Source organism: Ovis aries, chromosome 1 (genome assembly GCF_016772045.2).
Source record: "Ovis aries strain OAR_USU_Benz2616 breed Rambouillet chromosome 1, ARS-UI_Ramb_v3.0, whole genome shotgun sequence".
Classification (NCBI taxonomy): Eukaryota; Metazoa; Chordata; class Mammalia; order Artiodactyla; family Bovidae; genus Ovis; species Ovis aries.
Window position 1 is genome coordinate 525,626 of NC_056054.1, and position 15,406 is coordinate 541,031.

General features: G+C 51.8%; 1 protein-coding gene across 4 annotated transcripts in view; it reads left to right on the top strand.

The window, feature by feature from the left end:
- HDLBP (high density lipoprotein binding protein) overlaps window positions 1–15,406 on the top strand; it is a 58,922-nt gene that overhangs the window by 18,272 nt on the left and 25,244 nt on the right. For 3 of the 4 annotated variants that reach the window (XM_042239347.1, XM_027966869.2, XM_042239341.1), the window contains exon 2: window positions 14,783–14,847. The gene's annotated coding sequence lies outside the window, so the exon portion shown is untranslated. Of the gene's footprint in view, window positions 1–10,976; window positions 11,072–14,782; window positions 14,848–15,406 lie in introns of those variants that run through there. The other variant, XM_027966876.2, reaches the window with a different exon arrangement.

Genomic DNA, 15,406 nt, shown 5'->3' on the forward strand with positions numbered 1-15,406 from the left:
CAGCAGAGGCAGGCAGAGGCGTGGTGTTGGGTCGACCAGTCAGTCAGCCCGTTTCCCCCACGTGGGGACTCTGGTGGCGCTGAGTCGTCCTCAGCTTCATTCAGAACAGCTGTCAGGTTAGACTGGGACAGTGGTCCTTTCAGTGTGCATTTAAAAAACCACAATTGGTGAATTTCTGTGTAGCCGTTTTAATGTTGAAGATGGAAGAAAAGCAATATTTTTGCCATATTATGCTTTATTATTAAAGAAATGGTAAACACACAACTGAAACACAAAAAGAGATTAGTGCAGGGTATGGAGAAGGTGCTGCCACTAATGGAATGCATCACAGTGGTTTTTGAAATCTGGTGCTGGAGACTCTCTCTGAACGACGCTCCATGGTCGAGTAAACCAGTTGAAGTTGACAGCAGTCAAATCAAGACATTAATCGAGAACAGTCAGTGCTGTGCCACACTGGAGACGGCTGACAGACTTGAAATATCCAAATCAAGCGTTGAAAATCATTTGCACCATTTGATGTTTGGGTTCCCTATAAGTTAAGTGGGGAAAACAAAACAAAACACCTTTTTCATCATATTGCTGCAGGCAGTTCTCTACTTAAATGTAACAAAACTTCTCCATTTTTGAAACAAACTGTGAAGGGCAACAGTAATGTGGAACGGAAGAGATCGCGGGGCAGGTGAGGTAAGTACCACCAGCCCCACCACAGGCCGGTCCTCATCCAGTGAAGGTGATGTTGTGTGTATGGTGGGATTGGAAGGGAGTCCTCTATCATGAGCTTCTTCTGGAAAACCAAACCATTAATTCCAGCAAGTCCTGCTCCAAATTAAACCAGCTGAAAGCATCACTTAATGAGGAGCGTCCAGCATAAATCTTCCATCAGGGTAGCCAAGACCGCATGCTCCTGTGATGACCAGGCAGTAACTGTTTCAGCCTGACTGGGAAGTTCTGGTTCATCCTCGTATCCACCAGACATTGCACCTTCAGATTCCCATTGGTTTCGGGTTCGACAGAATTCTCCATCTCCTCCTGACAGAGGAGGAAACATGGCCTTTGCGGAGATGGATGCGCCCAGGGTCGCCAAGCAGACAAGTGCCTGCCAAGGCCACTGCTGGAGAGGAGAAAATCTGAAGACCAGGTGTTTCTGCTCCGTCCGCTGTAGAAAAGCTCTCTGTTTCTGTTCGGACAGGACTGGTTCTAATTCTTAAATATTCAAGTGTAGGTTTAGCTAGCTCTATATTCATAGCAAAGTTCGTTATAAATTTGAGCTAAGCTCATTCTAACTCATGGAACTTTCGAATGTAAATTGTAGGAAGAAAAACACCTCCAAGTATATAGCCCTAGGTCAGATTTGGGATTATTTTGTTTCTTGTGGCTCAGTCGCAGGCCTGGGGGGGAGCCTGCCCGGACCCTCCTGCGGTCACCTTCCTCGTCCTGCTTTTCCAGAGTCCCCACGCCTGTGTGTGGAAGGACTGCTCTGAAGCGTGGCCTGCACCTGGAAGCAGCTGTTGCTTTCTCTAATGACACAATCAAAGAGCGCCGCGGAGTCCTCTGATGGAGACTGCCGCCCAGTGAGGCGCGGGGAGGCTTCTCGGTCTCTGGTGGGAAGGGCTCTGCCTGGTTTCCAGGCGCGAGGCCCCGAGGGCGCGGCCTGAGGCGGAGGGAGTCTGTGCTCGCCCGTTTGTGCTGCAGACACCGAGAGACTGCGCGCTCGTGCGTCTCGATCCTCGCGGCTTCACGGGGTTAGGGGAGAGCCGCGTCCTCTCTGCTCTGCAGCCCGTCACTCAGACGCCACCGCGGAGAAGGCATGTTGCTGTAAACGTGGTCTAAGACCACAGGAGAAAGGCCTGTGACCCTGGCTTCTGCTCTCCTATCGTATCCGAGCGGCTTCAGATGAAGAGCCCCTCCGCCTCCTCCCGGCGGAGGTCTGTGCTGGAGAGAGGCGCCTGTGTGGTCTAAGGCCTCTGTCGCGTGCTTGCCTGCGTGCTCAGCCCGGCACGCGCACCGTCGCTGTAAGGGGCGTATGGAGTGCGCTCAGCTCCCAGAGCCGCAAACCTGCTGTCTCTTCATGTCGGTGAGAGCGCTCCTCCATCGCTCCGCTCTGCCACCGTTCGCTGTCCGACCGTGCGCTAGGCCTGGTCTCCCTGGCACGGGTGTCCTAGAGGTGCTTCATGCGGACAGACGTGCCTCTGACACGGCTGGGCACGCAGCATCAGCACAGCGGAGAGCGGCCCCTCTGCTGCACGCGCTGCACGGACGCTGAGCCTCCCTCTGACGCAGGGCGGCGCTGCCTGAGCGCCTGTGGACCGGCTCTCCATGACCCCGTCCTACACGCGCCAGACTCCTGGCGCATCGTCTAGGACAGTCACTGTCAGTGTGGAAACAGTGTTCAGGTGTTCAAGAAACCTTTCTCTTTGCTTTTATTTCCTTATTTGGTGTTATTTTTACATTACATGATTAAATGAGAAGCAAGCCTGGCGTGAGCGCGCGGGGGTTGGGGGGGGAGGGTTGCGGCGTGCAGTGTCGCAGGCGGGGCTGGGGTCAGGGCGACTGTGGGCACAGTGGCGTCAGGCATAGCTGCTGGGAGAACGGAAACTCGGACCTGTGTGGATGTCGGTCAGGAGGGTACCGTTCTCCCTGCTAGGAACAACACAGACGGCCAGCCTTTCGCTCCTACCAGAATGCAAACAGTACCTGTATCTTTGGGTATGTTGAAAATTCTGAAAGAGATGGGAATACAGGCCACCTGACCTGCCTCTTGAGAAACCTATATGCAGGTCAGGAAGCAACCGTTAGAACTGGACATGGAAGAACAGACTGGTTCCAAATAGGAAAAGGAGTACGTCAAGGCTGTAGATTGTCACCCTGCTTATTTAACTTATATGCAGAGTATATCATGAGAAAAGCTGGGCTGGAAGAAACACAAGCTGGAATCAAGATTGCCGGAGAAATATCAATCACCTCAGATATGCAGATAACACCACCCTTATGGCAGAAAGTGAAGAGGAACTAAAAGCCTCTTGATGAAAGTGAAAGTGGAGAGTGAAAAAGTTGGCTTAAAGCTCAACATTCAGAAAACAAAGATCATGGCATCCGGTCCCATCACTTCATGGGAAATAGATGGGGAAACAGTGGAAACAGTGTCAGACTTTATTTTGGGGGCTCCAAAATCACTGCAGATGGTGACTGCAGCCATGAAATTAAAAGACGCTTACTCCTTGGAAGAAAAGCTATGACCAACCTAGATAGCATATTCAAAAACAGAGACATTACTTTGCCAACAAAGGTCCGTCTAGTCAAGGCTATGGTTTTTCCAGTGGTCATGTATGGATATGAGAGCTGGACTGTGAAAAAAGCTGAACGTTGAAGAATTGATGCTTTTGAACTGTGGTGTTGGAGAAGACTCTTGAGAGTCCCCTGGACTGCAAGGAGATTCAACCGGTCCATTCTGAAGGAGATCAGCCCTGGATTTCTTTGGAAGAAATGATGCTGAAGCTGAAACTCCAGTACTTTGGCAACCTCATGCGAAGACTTGACTCATTGGAAAAGACTGTGATGCTGGGAGGAATTGGGGGCAGGAGAAGGGGATGACGGAGGATGAGATGGCTGGATGGCATCACTGACTCCCAGAGTTGGTGATGGACAGGGAGACCTGGCGTGCTGCGATTCATGGGATCGCAAAGAGCCAGACACGACTGAGCTGAACTGAATGAGTGTATATGTGGAAGCTCTGAGAAGAGGGGAAATTGTATTTAAATTACGATGTGTAATCAGACTGGTCCTCAGAGAGGCCACTCAGTCCTCCTTCCAGCCACACCAGTGTGCTCACACCAGTGTGCTCACACCATTGCTGTCCTCAAAGTTTTATTTTTTTGCCAGTTTGAGAGATGAAATATAGAGTCTCCTACCTTCAAACTTTTTTAAAAATTACAAATTAAATGTTTCCTGGATGTCTGTGAAAGATCTTTGTATCTTTTGCCTTTTTTTTTTAAATGGGTTTATGCCACTTGGTCACTTCTAAGATCTTTGAGGCTCATCCTCTGCCCTCAGGTGCTGTGGGAGAGGAGAGATTTTCATGACTAAGACAAATACTCATTCTGTATTTTATAAAGTTTATCAATAAGAAAAATATTTTGTCCGGTTATGTTTCTGCCTTGGTTTGGAAAACCAACTGTGTGGCACTGCTGCTCAGTAAGAGCTACATATGTAATATAAACTTTTCTATTATCCACTTTAAAAATGCAAAAAGATGCAAGTGAAATTTAAGTTTGATACTGTATTGCTTAACCTAATGCAGAATATCATCATTTCCGCATGTAATTAACATACAGTCATCAATAAGATGTTTCACATTGTGTTTATTGCACTGCCTCCGAAAAGCTGTATTTTAGACTCTGCAAAACTGTATATATGTACATATTATCTTATGATAGTTAGAAAACATTTATGTACGTGTGTATAGAAAGACTGTGTGAATGAAAATTGTATAAAGTCTGATCACAAAATTATACACACATGCATGTGCCTGGCCCTCTTGGGATTTAAGTAGGGTTTGCACTGAATTTCTATGCAAGAAAATAGGAATTATTGTTCTAGTTATTCTACTTAAGTAGAGAATTGCAGTCTGTATGTTTAATTTGGCTTTACTGTATAGAAGAGTAGGTCGTTTCTCCATTTATTTTGTTTTTTTTTTTTTTTTCTGTATTTTGACAAAGGTTGTTACAGTATTCTCCATAAAACCTACTTCCTTACTAGGTTTATTCCTAACAGTCTGTTGGTGGTGTTTTAGAACATAATTGATTCTGTGTGCTGATCTTGTTTCCAGAAGACTTACTGAGTTCTTGGTCTAACTCGAACAGTGTGTCCATACAGGCCCTCCTGGGTCTTGTGCTGGACAGGTGCACTGCCCGACACTGGCAGCCTTGTGTCCGGTCATGCCTGCCATCTTCCTGCCTCACTGCCCTGGCTGGACTCCCTCTGCAGGTTTGAATAGAAAAAGCTCAGCAGCCTGTCTCCTCGTGGCCACAGGACAAGTGCCTCTGATGAGGTGCCCGTCATTGAGTTAGGGAATGTGTCCCTGCACTCCTGGTTGTTATCAGGAATGGGCAAACTGTCTCTTTATTCTTTATCCTCAAATAAACCACATTCTTTATTTGAATGGTTTGAGATGATCAAATCATTCCTGCTCCAGTGCTGATAATGTGGTGAATTGTTTTAGTCTGTTTTCCTGAAGCTTACCACCTTGCATAACGGGGTTGAACCTGACTTCATATATTACACATTTGCTCTTACATCTTTGCATCAGTTTGCTAGATTATTTTAGGCTTTGGTTTTAAGTACCTAATGAAATTCACACATTGCCTCTTCTCATCTGGGAGGTATTGAAGTTCCCTGGCTTCGTGAGTAAGTTGGGAAGACGATTTCTTGGGGCTCCCTTACAGAAGCATCTGGGTCTGCCTTTCTATTGTGACTTTTATGTTTGTGTCTTCAAATGTTGGAGAGTGTTGGTTATTTAAACTTTCTTTTCCTAACAGATTCAGTTTGGGTAACTTATTTTCCTAAAAATTACCTGTTTCATGTAAGTTTTTGATATTTCAGAGTCTCTATTGTAGTTGCAGCTTTTGACACCCTCCCTCCCCCTTTGAATTCTTCCACCAGCTTCCCTGGTGTCTCAGATGGTAAAGTGTCTGCCTGCAATGTGGGAGATCCAGGTTCAATCCCTGAGTTGAGACAATCCCCTGGAGAAGGAAATGGCAACCCACTCCAGTGTTCTTGCCTGGAAAATGTCATGGACAGAGAAGCCTAGTAGGCTACAGTCCATGGGGTCGCAACGAGTCGGACACGCCTGGGCGACTTCACTTGGAATTCCTCAGTCCCCTCAGTTCACTCAGTTCACAATCTTGTCTGACTGTGGCCCCGTGGACTGCAGCACGCCAGGCCTCCCTGTCCATCACCAACCCCCGGAGCTTGCTCAGACTCAAGTCCATTGAGTCGGTGATGCCATCCAACCATCTCATCCTCTGTTGTCCCCTTCTCCCGCCTTCAATCTTTCCCAGCATCAGGGTCTTTTCCAGCGAGTCAGTTCTTTGCATCAGGTGGCCAAAGTACTGGAGTTTCAGCTTCAGCATCAGTCCTTCCAATGAACACCCAGGACTGATCTCCTTTAGGATGGGCTGGTTGGATCTCCTTGCAGTCCAAGGAACTCTGGAGTCTTCTCCAACATCACAGTTCAAAAGCATCAATTCTTTGCCGCTCAGCTTTCTGTATAGTCCAACTCTCACATCCATACATGAGTACTGGAAAACCATAGCTTTGACTAGGTGGACCTTGATTGGCAAAGTAGTGTCTCTGCTTTTTAACATGCTGTGTAGGTTGGTCATAGCTTTTCTTCCAAGGAGTAAGCATCTTTTAATTTCATGGCTGCAGTCACCATCTGCAGTGAGTTTGGAGCCCAAGAAAATAAAGTCTCTCACTGTTTCCATTGTTTCCCCATCTATTTCCATTGTTTCCTCATCTATTTGCCATGATCTGAGTTTTCTGAATGTTGCGTTTTAAGCCAACTTTTTCATTCTCCTCTTTCACTTTCATCAAGAGGCTCTTTAGTTTTTATTTGCTAAAATAATCTAGCAAACTAAATTCTTTGAATTCTTAGTATCGCCTATTCTTGCATATTCTGTTTTTTTCATTGATCATTTTTGCTGGAGATCTGACTAGTTTTTTTAGATTTAGCTCAGTTTATTCTGTGCTGTGTGTCCTTAACTTCATTGATTTCTTTATTTCTATTTCCTTTAGGTTTATTGTTTTTCTAATTTTAGAAGAGGTTAACTAGATAGTTTTTACATTTTCCTCTTCACCAGTATGATGGCTAAGATACTATTTTCAGATCTTCTTTGATCCATGAGTTATTTAGGAGCAGGTTTTAAAAGTTCTAGGCTTTCAAACATTTTAACTTCTAATTAATTGTGTTGTGGTCACAGAATATCTAATTTTTTGGCCATTTGTTGGAAAAGATTTTTTTTGGCCTTAGCTCCTGGTCAATTTTGTAAAAGTTAAATGTATTCTTGGAAAGAATGTGCTTTCTAATCATTGGGCAAAGGATTATATAAGTCCAATAAAGTAGGTTTTAATTGCATTGTTTTAATTTTCTGTGCATTTTTAATCTCCATAATCTGTTACCAAGAGTTGAGTCAGTCTTCCCTTGTAATCTTGGCTACATCAATTTATAATAACCTTCAGTTTTTACTTGATATACTTTGTAGCTACAATTGGATACATACATAATCAGAGTTGTTTTTATTCTTGGCCTTCTTTGTTGTCAGTAATGCTTCTTGTCCTACAGTCTGTCTTAGCTGACAGTGGCGCAGATTGCCCAGCTTTCGCTCGGTCAGTGCTTGCCTTGAGTACTTCCTCCACTCCCATCTTCTCACCTTGAGTGTCCGTGTCCTCAGAGCTTGGGCTTCTTAGATAGCTTGCAGCTGGACTTTGTAAAGTGGGCAGTTGGCATGTGCTGACAGTAGACTGCCGCCACATCTGGATCCGCCTCTCCCGCTGCATTTTGTGCTGGATTTACCTTGCTTTTACATTGCTTCTTGTTTTACTTCTCTTGCTTCCCAGTGTCTTGTTTTTTCTTTTACTTGGTAATTAGTCATACAAAATAACAACCAGTAAGTAACGTATGACTGTTTCTGAACCTACAGTCTGATACAAGTTCTAGAACGTTGCCAGTGACTTCCCGGTGGCTCAGATGGTGAGGGATCTGCCTGTAACGAGGAGATGCAGGCTCAGTCCTTGGGACAGGGTGACTCCCTGGTGCAGGAGACAGCAGCCCCTCCCGTACTCTCACCAGAAGAATTCCACGGACAGAGGAGCCTGGCGGGCTACAGCCCACGGGCGTAAAGAGTCGGACTCGACTGAGCCGCTAACACTTCATTTCCATTTGAATGAGAGTTTGGTTTTTGGCTTGAAAGTTTAAAAACTGTTTCTGTTTTAATAGATTTAATTTTTATTTTTATCATTCATTTAACAAGGACTAAAATTAATCTGACTTTCATTTTATTGTTGGTGAAATATGTCCTTTAATAGTTGTTTTAGCAGTTATCCATTGATAATAGTTGCTCTATTTCTGTCTGAATATGTCTGTGTCATTCTTAAGTAAGATAAAGAATTCCAAGTTGACAGTTACTTCCTTCAGCGCAGTTTCTGCGTGTTGTTTCATAAGTTACCAGTCATTTCTCTCTCAGTTCAAATCAGTTCAGTCGCGTTTGACTCTTTGCGACCCCATGGACTGCAGCACACCAGGCCTCCCTGTCCATCACCAACTCCCAGAGTTTACTCAAACTCAAGTCCATTGAGTCGGTGATGCCATCCAGCCATCTCATCCTCGGTCGTCCCTTCTCCTTCTGCCTTCAATCTTTCCCAGCAGCAGAGTCTTTTCAGATGAGTTAGTTCTTCACATAAGGTGGCCAGAGTATTGGAGTTTCAGCTTCAGCATCAGTCCTTCCAATGAATATTCAGCACTGATTTCTTTTAGGGGTAGACTGGTTGGATCTCCTTGCTGTTCAAGGGACTCTTAAGAGTCTTCTCCAACATCACAGTTGAAAATCATCAATTCTTCGGCGCTCAGCATTCTTTATAGTCCAACTCTCACATCCATACATGACTACTAGAAAAACCATAGCCTTGACTAGATGGACCTTTGGCAAAGTAATGTCTCTGCTTTTTAATATGCTGTCTAGGTTGGTCATAGCTTTTCTTCCAGGGAGCAAGCATCTTTTAATTTCATGGCTGCAGTCGCCATCTGCAGTGATTTTGGAGACCCCCGCAAAATAAGTGTCTGACTGTTTCCACATCTATTTGCCGTGAAGTGATGGGACCGGACGCCATGATCTGAATTCTTTGAATGTTGAGCTTTAAGCCAACTTTTTCACTCTCCTCTTTCAATTTCATCAAGAGGCTCTTTAGTTCTTTGCTTTCTGCTGTAAGGGTGGTGTCATCTGCATATCTGACGTTATTGATATTTCTTTCTGGTTGTTTTAAAATCTACTCTTGTCTTGGGCATTTTTGAGGCTTCACTGTTCTATACGAAAACACTGCTGGGCCCCTGTTCTCTTTTGAGGAGGGGAGGGAAATATACCTTTACATTCCAGATTTTTCCCAGTATTTTTCCAATGTTTCTTCTCTGTCCTTTGTATTTTCCTCTGTGGACTGCCTATTAGACATGTGTTGGACTTCCTCATCCTCTCATCTGAAGTTCTTAATCTCTTTGATTTGTTCCATCTCTTGATTTTTTTTTAACTTGCCGTTGTTCCCCCTGCCCAGGTGCTCTCCTGGTGACGTAGGGTGCGGCTCCGGGGACCATGGCCTCAGCTCTGTGGTTCTCCCTTAGCGATGTCACGAAGTGCCGCAGTGTGCTGCCGGCCGTGCTGGGCTCCTCCCTGGCCTTCGCCTCGCACGTGCAGTTGCCTACTTAGGTCCTCACGTGGCCCTCCAGTGGGCGTGTCAGACATTGTATCCGAGTTTTTGCATCACAGTTCCCCTTACCAGTGTAGACATTCAGGCTCTCCATCTCAGTGAGTGCACCCAAGAGCCTCCCTGCCTTTCTTGACTTCTGTTGATGGCCTTCTCCAGTTAATAGGGAATTTCTGGTGCTGCTGTCTGAATGTGTCTGCTCAGTGCATCCTCCATTGCCAGCGATAATGGAAAGCCGCAGCCACCTTTAGGCTGAATGAACAACTGCTGGGAGTACCCCCCCCCCCAATTCTGTCTGTGCTGACAGAGCTCCACGGGGAGCAGTGCCTCTGGGCCTGCCTGCTCCTGCTCAGCTGCAGGCTTCCGCCTCCCTGAGCAGCACCTGTGTCTTGCCTGCTGAGGAGGGCCCTGGCCCAGGGCCGCTGGCACTGGCTGCCCTGCCCTGCCCCTGGCATCGGTGGTGTCTCCCCTCACCTCCGGGAGGATTTTGCTTGATCTCCGCGCATGTCCGTCCCTCTAGGCCTGGAGTGAAAGTGGCTCAGTTCAGTCGCTCAGTCGTGTCCGACTCTTTGCGACCCCATGAATCGCAGCACGCCAGGCCTCCCTGTCCATCACCAACTCTGGGAGTTCACCCGAACTCAAGTCCATCGAGTCAGTGATGCCATCCAGCCATGTCATCCTCTGTCGTCCCCTTCTCCTCCTGCCCCCAATCCTTGTGTCCATCTGTTTGCGACCCCATGGATTATCGAGTCCACGGAATTCTCCAGGCCAGAATACTGGAGTGGGTAGCCTCTCCTTCTCCTGGGGATCTTCCCAATGCAGGTCTTCTGCATTGCAGGCAGATTCTTTACCGTCTGAGCCACAAGGGAAGCTGAGCTCTGACTAAAGAGGCCGTTGTGGAGGCATCTTGCGCAGGAGTGCAGACCTGGCTTCTCCCGCAGCCCCTGAGTGGAAGCCCCGGAAGGGGGGGCTCTGTTTTCCTGTTTGTTGTGTAGGGCTGGGTGCCTCTCAGGCAGGCCCCTTCTTACCTGCGAGAGTCCTTCAAGGAAGGAGGGTCTGCATTGCTGTAGGGAATTGAACGAGTAGCCAAGGACCCGAGGAGGAGTATTTTATGCAAGTGCAGGACAGAGGAAGAGTGTTTGGGCTCCAAACGTCGGGGCAGTGGGCTATTTGTCCGAGTCGGTCAGGCCCGCTCTTGCTCCGGCCTGTGGAAGTTGTGAATGGCTGGGGCCGGCAGCTCATTCCCTTTGTGTTGCCCCTCGAGGTATCCTGTTTCTTTTTTGGGTGTGGGGGACCCCGCTGCCAGAGCGGCCGCCCCTGCCCGCGCTTTGCGCAGGTGGCGGTCGTGCCCGACCCCGACGCCCCTCCGGAGCCGGGCAGCCTCCGGGTGCGGAGCGCGGCGGGCGGGGCGGCGCTGGCCGGCGGCGGGCGGGGCGGCCGCGGTCTGACGTGTCCGGGCGGGATTGGAGCCGCCGCCCTATATAGCCGCGGGGGCCCGGGCGCCGGCCGGAGGAGCCTGCCTGCGGGAGCGGCGAGCGAGCGGGGGTCCCGGCCTCTCCCGAGGCGAGCGGACGGACGCACGGACGGGCGGGTGCTGCGCGGGGTGAGCAGGCCGGGCGTGGGGCCGGGGCCGCGCGGGGACGTTGGGGCGCCGGGCTGCCGACGTGGAGCACCGGGCGGGGGGGGGGGAGGCGGGGGACCCTGGCAGCGGCCGCCCCGCGGGGCGCCCCCCCCCACCCCCGGCCCGGCCCCCGGCCCCGCGGGGCGCCCCCCTGCCGGCCGGGGAGGGGCGGCTACGTGTCACCAGTGCGCATGGGCCGCGGCGCTGGCACCGGCCGAGCGAGAAAGTTTCCCGAGTCCCGCGGCGCCGGCCCGCCGCCCCCCGCGCGTGCGGTCCGGCCCGGTCCCTGCGCCCCGGCCCGGGAGCCGCGAGGCGCCCCGACCTGCGCCAGGCCGGTGACGTGGGCGGCCCGCCGCCCCCTCCCCCGCCGCTCGCGCCCGGCGCGCCCCTCCCCCAGCCCGGCGGCGGCGGGGGCGGCGGCGGCGGCGGCGGCGGGGGCGGCGGGCCGGGCCCGGGGCGCGCCGCCTCACCTCCACCTGCGGCCGCCGGCCTGCTCGGCTGGGCGCGCCGCTCCCCTGGCGGCCGGAGCGCCGCTCGGGCGCGCCCCGGGGCCCGCGGACGAGACGGACCGCACGGAAAAGTACCGAACCCGGGCGGGAGGCAGGGCGGCCGGCGCGCTGCCCCTTTAAGCCTGTCCCCGCCCGCGGGCCCGCGTGGCCGGTGGGAGGGCCGTGCTGAGGTGGCATATGCGAGTCCCTCCCGCGGCCGGTGCGGCTGGAGCGCGGCCTCGGCCGTGCGAGCCGGGCTGCTTGCTCTCAAGTTCGCTCTCTCTCTTGAAAGCACCCTGAGCAGTCTTGTCCTCACCAGCTTGCGGTGGGGATCAGAGCGGAGAGTCGTGACTCTGCAGGGGGAGGCCCGAAGTCCTGGGCACCCCCGGTCTCCTGGCGCCTCCGCTCTCAGTCCTGCGCAGGAGGCGCAGGAAGCGCTGAGGTCGCATTCGCTGGCTGAGAAAAAGTTCCTTCTGAACTACCGCTCCTGAGTTCCCTTTGCAGAAGACTTTCTTTTGAATGTGTAATTGAAAATATACAAGGGGATCAACTTGTATTTTCTTGGTTACAAGCAAAAAACAAAATCTTTCTCTTAAAGATTTGTCTGTTGTACCTTCGTTAGGACCAAACCTGTGTGACATCTTCACATATGCCATGACTTCCCGTGGGGAGGTGGGTGCTGACCATCCATCCTGTGGGAGCACTAGCCCGCTCTGGGCTGGGGGGAGCAGGAGAGAGGAATCTCCGCTTCTGTCTAGCCTTCTTTCTTTGGCTCTAGTTCTGCTGCTTACAAAGTTCCATTTTGAAATGTGGCTTTTTGCTGTGGGTATTTATACCCTGAGAAACAAGACTAAAGTCCAGGCTAAGGGTAGTTTGAGATCTGCATTAGGTGGGCCTGAATGCTTCCCTCAGGGAACGTCATTGAGAGCACCCACAGTGATGGAGGGACTGGGCCGTTTTGGAGGCGTTGCTCAGATACTAGGGTCCCTCCCAGTCCTGGTTGGAGTGGCAGCAGCCAGCCAGTGAGGAGCTGCACCAGCTGTGTTTGGCCTCAGCTCCTCATTCAGGTCTCCTGGGACTTGAGATGGCCAGTGAGGGCGCCCAGGTAGAGGTGTCACCCGCCAGGAAGGCTCAGAGGGGGTCGAAAGACCTCCGGCGATGGGCCTCGTTCTCCGGGGGGCAGTTTCCTGGGAGGGGGCGTAGCAGGAGGGCTGAGGTCTGCACATGGCTCATCAGGTCGGCTCTAAGGTGGATTCTTTAAAGACGGGATCTTGAGATGTTTATAAGAAAAATAACAGCCTTCTTTGGTGAGATCAGACCTGATGTTCATCTGAGGCTCACTGTGGTCCATTCACCGCCATCTGTGACAACCGCTCGAAATGCGGAGACTAGAGACCAGTGTATCCTGTCAGACCAGCTTGGGGTTGGTTTTCTGTGGGTCCACTCTGTGCGCTCAACTGCCCGAGGGCCTGTGCACACGTGCGGGCGTTCGGGGCTCTGATAGGCTGTCCCTCCTTGAGCCTCGTGGACTGAGGGTCAGTAGGGCAGCTGGCTGGGAGGAGCATGAGCGGCCGCCGCAGGAGTGGCCTGGTGTGTGACCCCAGGTGCAGGGTGGGGCTGGCACAGCCCTGTGGCTAGAGCGGACGTGGCGGTGGTCACCCCGCTGTGCAGCCTGTCCTGTCCGGGAAGGCAGGGGCTGGTCGGCGGCGGGCCAGGAGGGTGGCCTGGCATCGGGGCGGTGTTGGGGGTGAACCCGCCTCTCAGAGGGCGGGTGTGAGTGGGTTTTGAGACGCTGTTGGCACCAGGCGTGGGAGGCTCTTCAGGTGGAAGGTCAGCAGGCGCGGGGCTGCCTAGAGAGTGGGTGGGCCCCCGGGTCCCGGCATCAGTGGCGCTTTCCTGGGAGCACCCGCGTCCTGGTCTGGGTGGGCTGTGCGTAGGCTGACAGCGCCCGGGGGACCCAGGGCAGCTCACCTTTCACCTCTGCCCGGTGTGGATGAGTATCCCTGTCGGTGTGATTTAATGGAAAAGTCTTTTTCCCTTGCCTTAGTCACTGAGACCTGCAGGTTAGAATCCGTCTGTAAACAAAATGGCCTCGGTCGTTTTGTATCCACCCTCGCCCCTCGAGGACCACGTGTTGTGTGTGTCTGACGGGAATGGGCCTGCAGAGAGGGGCTGGCCTCTGGCTCACAGAACTTCCCCCATGTGACTCAAGTCCTTCCTTACGTTTAGAGGATTTTGGGGTTTTGTAGTTTTTAAATCCTGAAATACCACAGGTCTGTGTCCCCAGCTGGGACATTGAGACCTTTCAAATCCAGAGTCGCTGGTGCAACCCCAGGGGCTGTGCACCTGCTTCCTGGCTCCTGAGCACACTTGTCCTGTGAGTGAGATTGGAGGTGCTGCTCGCCATTCGGCGGGGTGCTCTTGCCACGGTTGTGACTTCCCCGTTGTGGGCCGTGCCCGCCCGTGCAGTGAAGTCTACTTCGTCACGTGCGTGTGGCAGCCTCGCCACCCTGAAGTCCCCCACGGCAAGGTGACCCACACCTCCTTCCTCACTGAGCAGTTCTTGGTCCTCCTAGGATGGCCTTTAAAGGTTCTTTCCAGCCCTGCTGTTTTATGGCCTGGTTTCTAAATCCCCAGTGGATTACAAGGGACTGAAGGACTTTTACAGGATAACAGCAAGAACAAAGTAACCACTAAAGACGCCGGAGCTCTTAGAGAGTAGCCCTGCGTCCCCCTGAGCAGCTCTGTGTCCCGGCGCACTCACTCCGTCAGGACGCAGTGTTGCAGGCCTTTTCCCTTCTGGCTCAGCGGAGACGAGCAACAGCAGGACGGGAAAAAGCACTTACCCGCAGGGGAACAAACAGCAGTTTTGTGAGAGTTTTACTTCCAAGTGGTTGCGTGTGAAAGTTGCGGTTCCTAAGGGATCACTCCCTGGGCCCCGGGAAGGTGCCTCTGCAGCTCTGGCTCAGGCTCCGCTGCAGTGTATCAGTCTGAAGCAAGCGCGTGGCCTAATGGAAGGGCTGCCTCCTTTTTTTTTTTTTCTGCCCCAAGAAATTTTCCTGGAATTGGTTAGTAGCCAAAGTGTAAATAAATAACACTTCGACCTTTTCTGGTTGAGAGGGAAGTGATCTGGGTTGTCGGAGGCAGATAAGTAACTTTTCTCTGGTTTTCTCCTTGCCGGTTCTCTCTTCCTGCCCCGCACCAGCAAAAGCTGGCAGGCTGACAGAGGCGGCCTCAGGACGGACCCTCCGGCTCCCGACCGTTTTGCTGGTGAGTGTGCCTGGCCTCCTGGCCCCGGGCTGCGTGTGCCCTTCCGCTGCGCATCGTCCTGGAGCTGCGCACCGTGCTTCAGCAGGAAGCCCTGCCGCCCGCCTCCCAGTGTGGCGCGGGGCGTACCCCTGTGCCCTTTTGGGGGGTGGGCCATCTGGTTCCCATTGACTTTCAATCTTTTCTCGTTTTGGGTTTGCTGAGGGTATCTGATTTTGGACCTTGCTTCCAGAGCTTAATTTTTTTTAATTTGGGGAGGGATCTTATTGAATTGTAAAAACGATGGGAAAAAAACTCACTGAAAATGACTTGAGTCTCTTACATTTTTTGCCTCAGTGGCACAGAAACCCTGGGAGCGCGATTGCTCCTCTTTGTGCGTTAGTGTTGGGGTGCAGCTGGAGTTGGGGAGGGGCTCCCCCGTGCCACTGAGCCCCGTTTCCACACAGGCGCTGTGGCGCTGAGAGCCGTGTGCCTGGGTCCTGGGGCCGCTCCAGGTGGCGTCTGGAGGCCGACTGTGGGGCTCCTGCCCGACAGCAGAGCCATGTGCCCTTGGCTGGCCTCT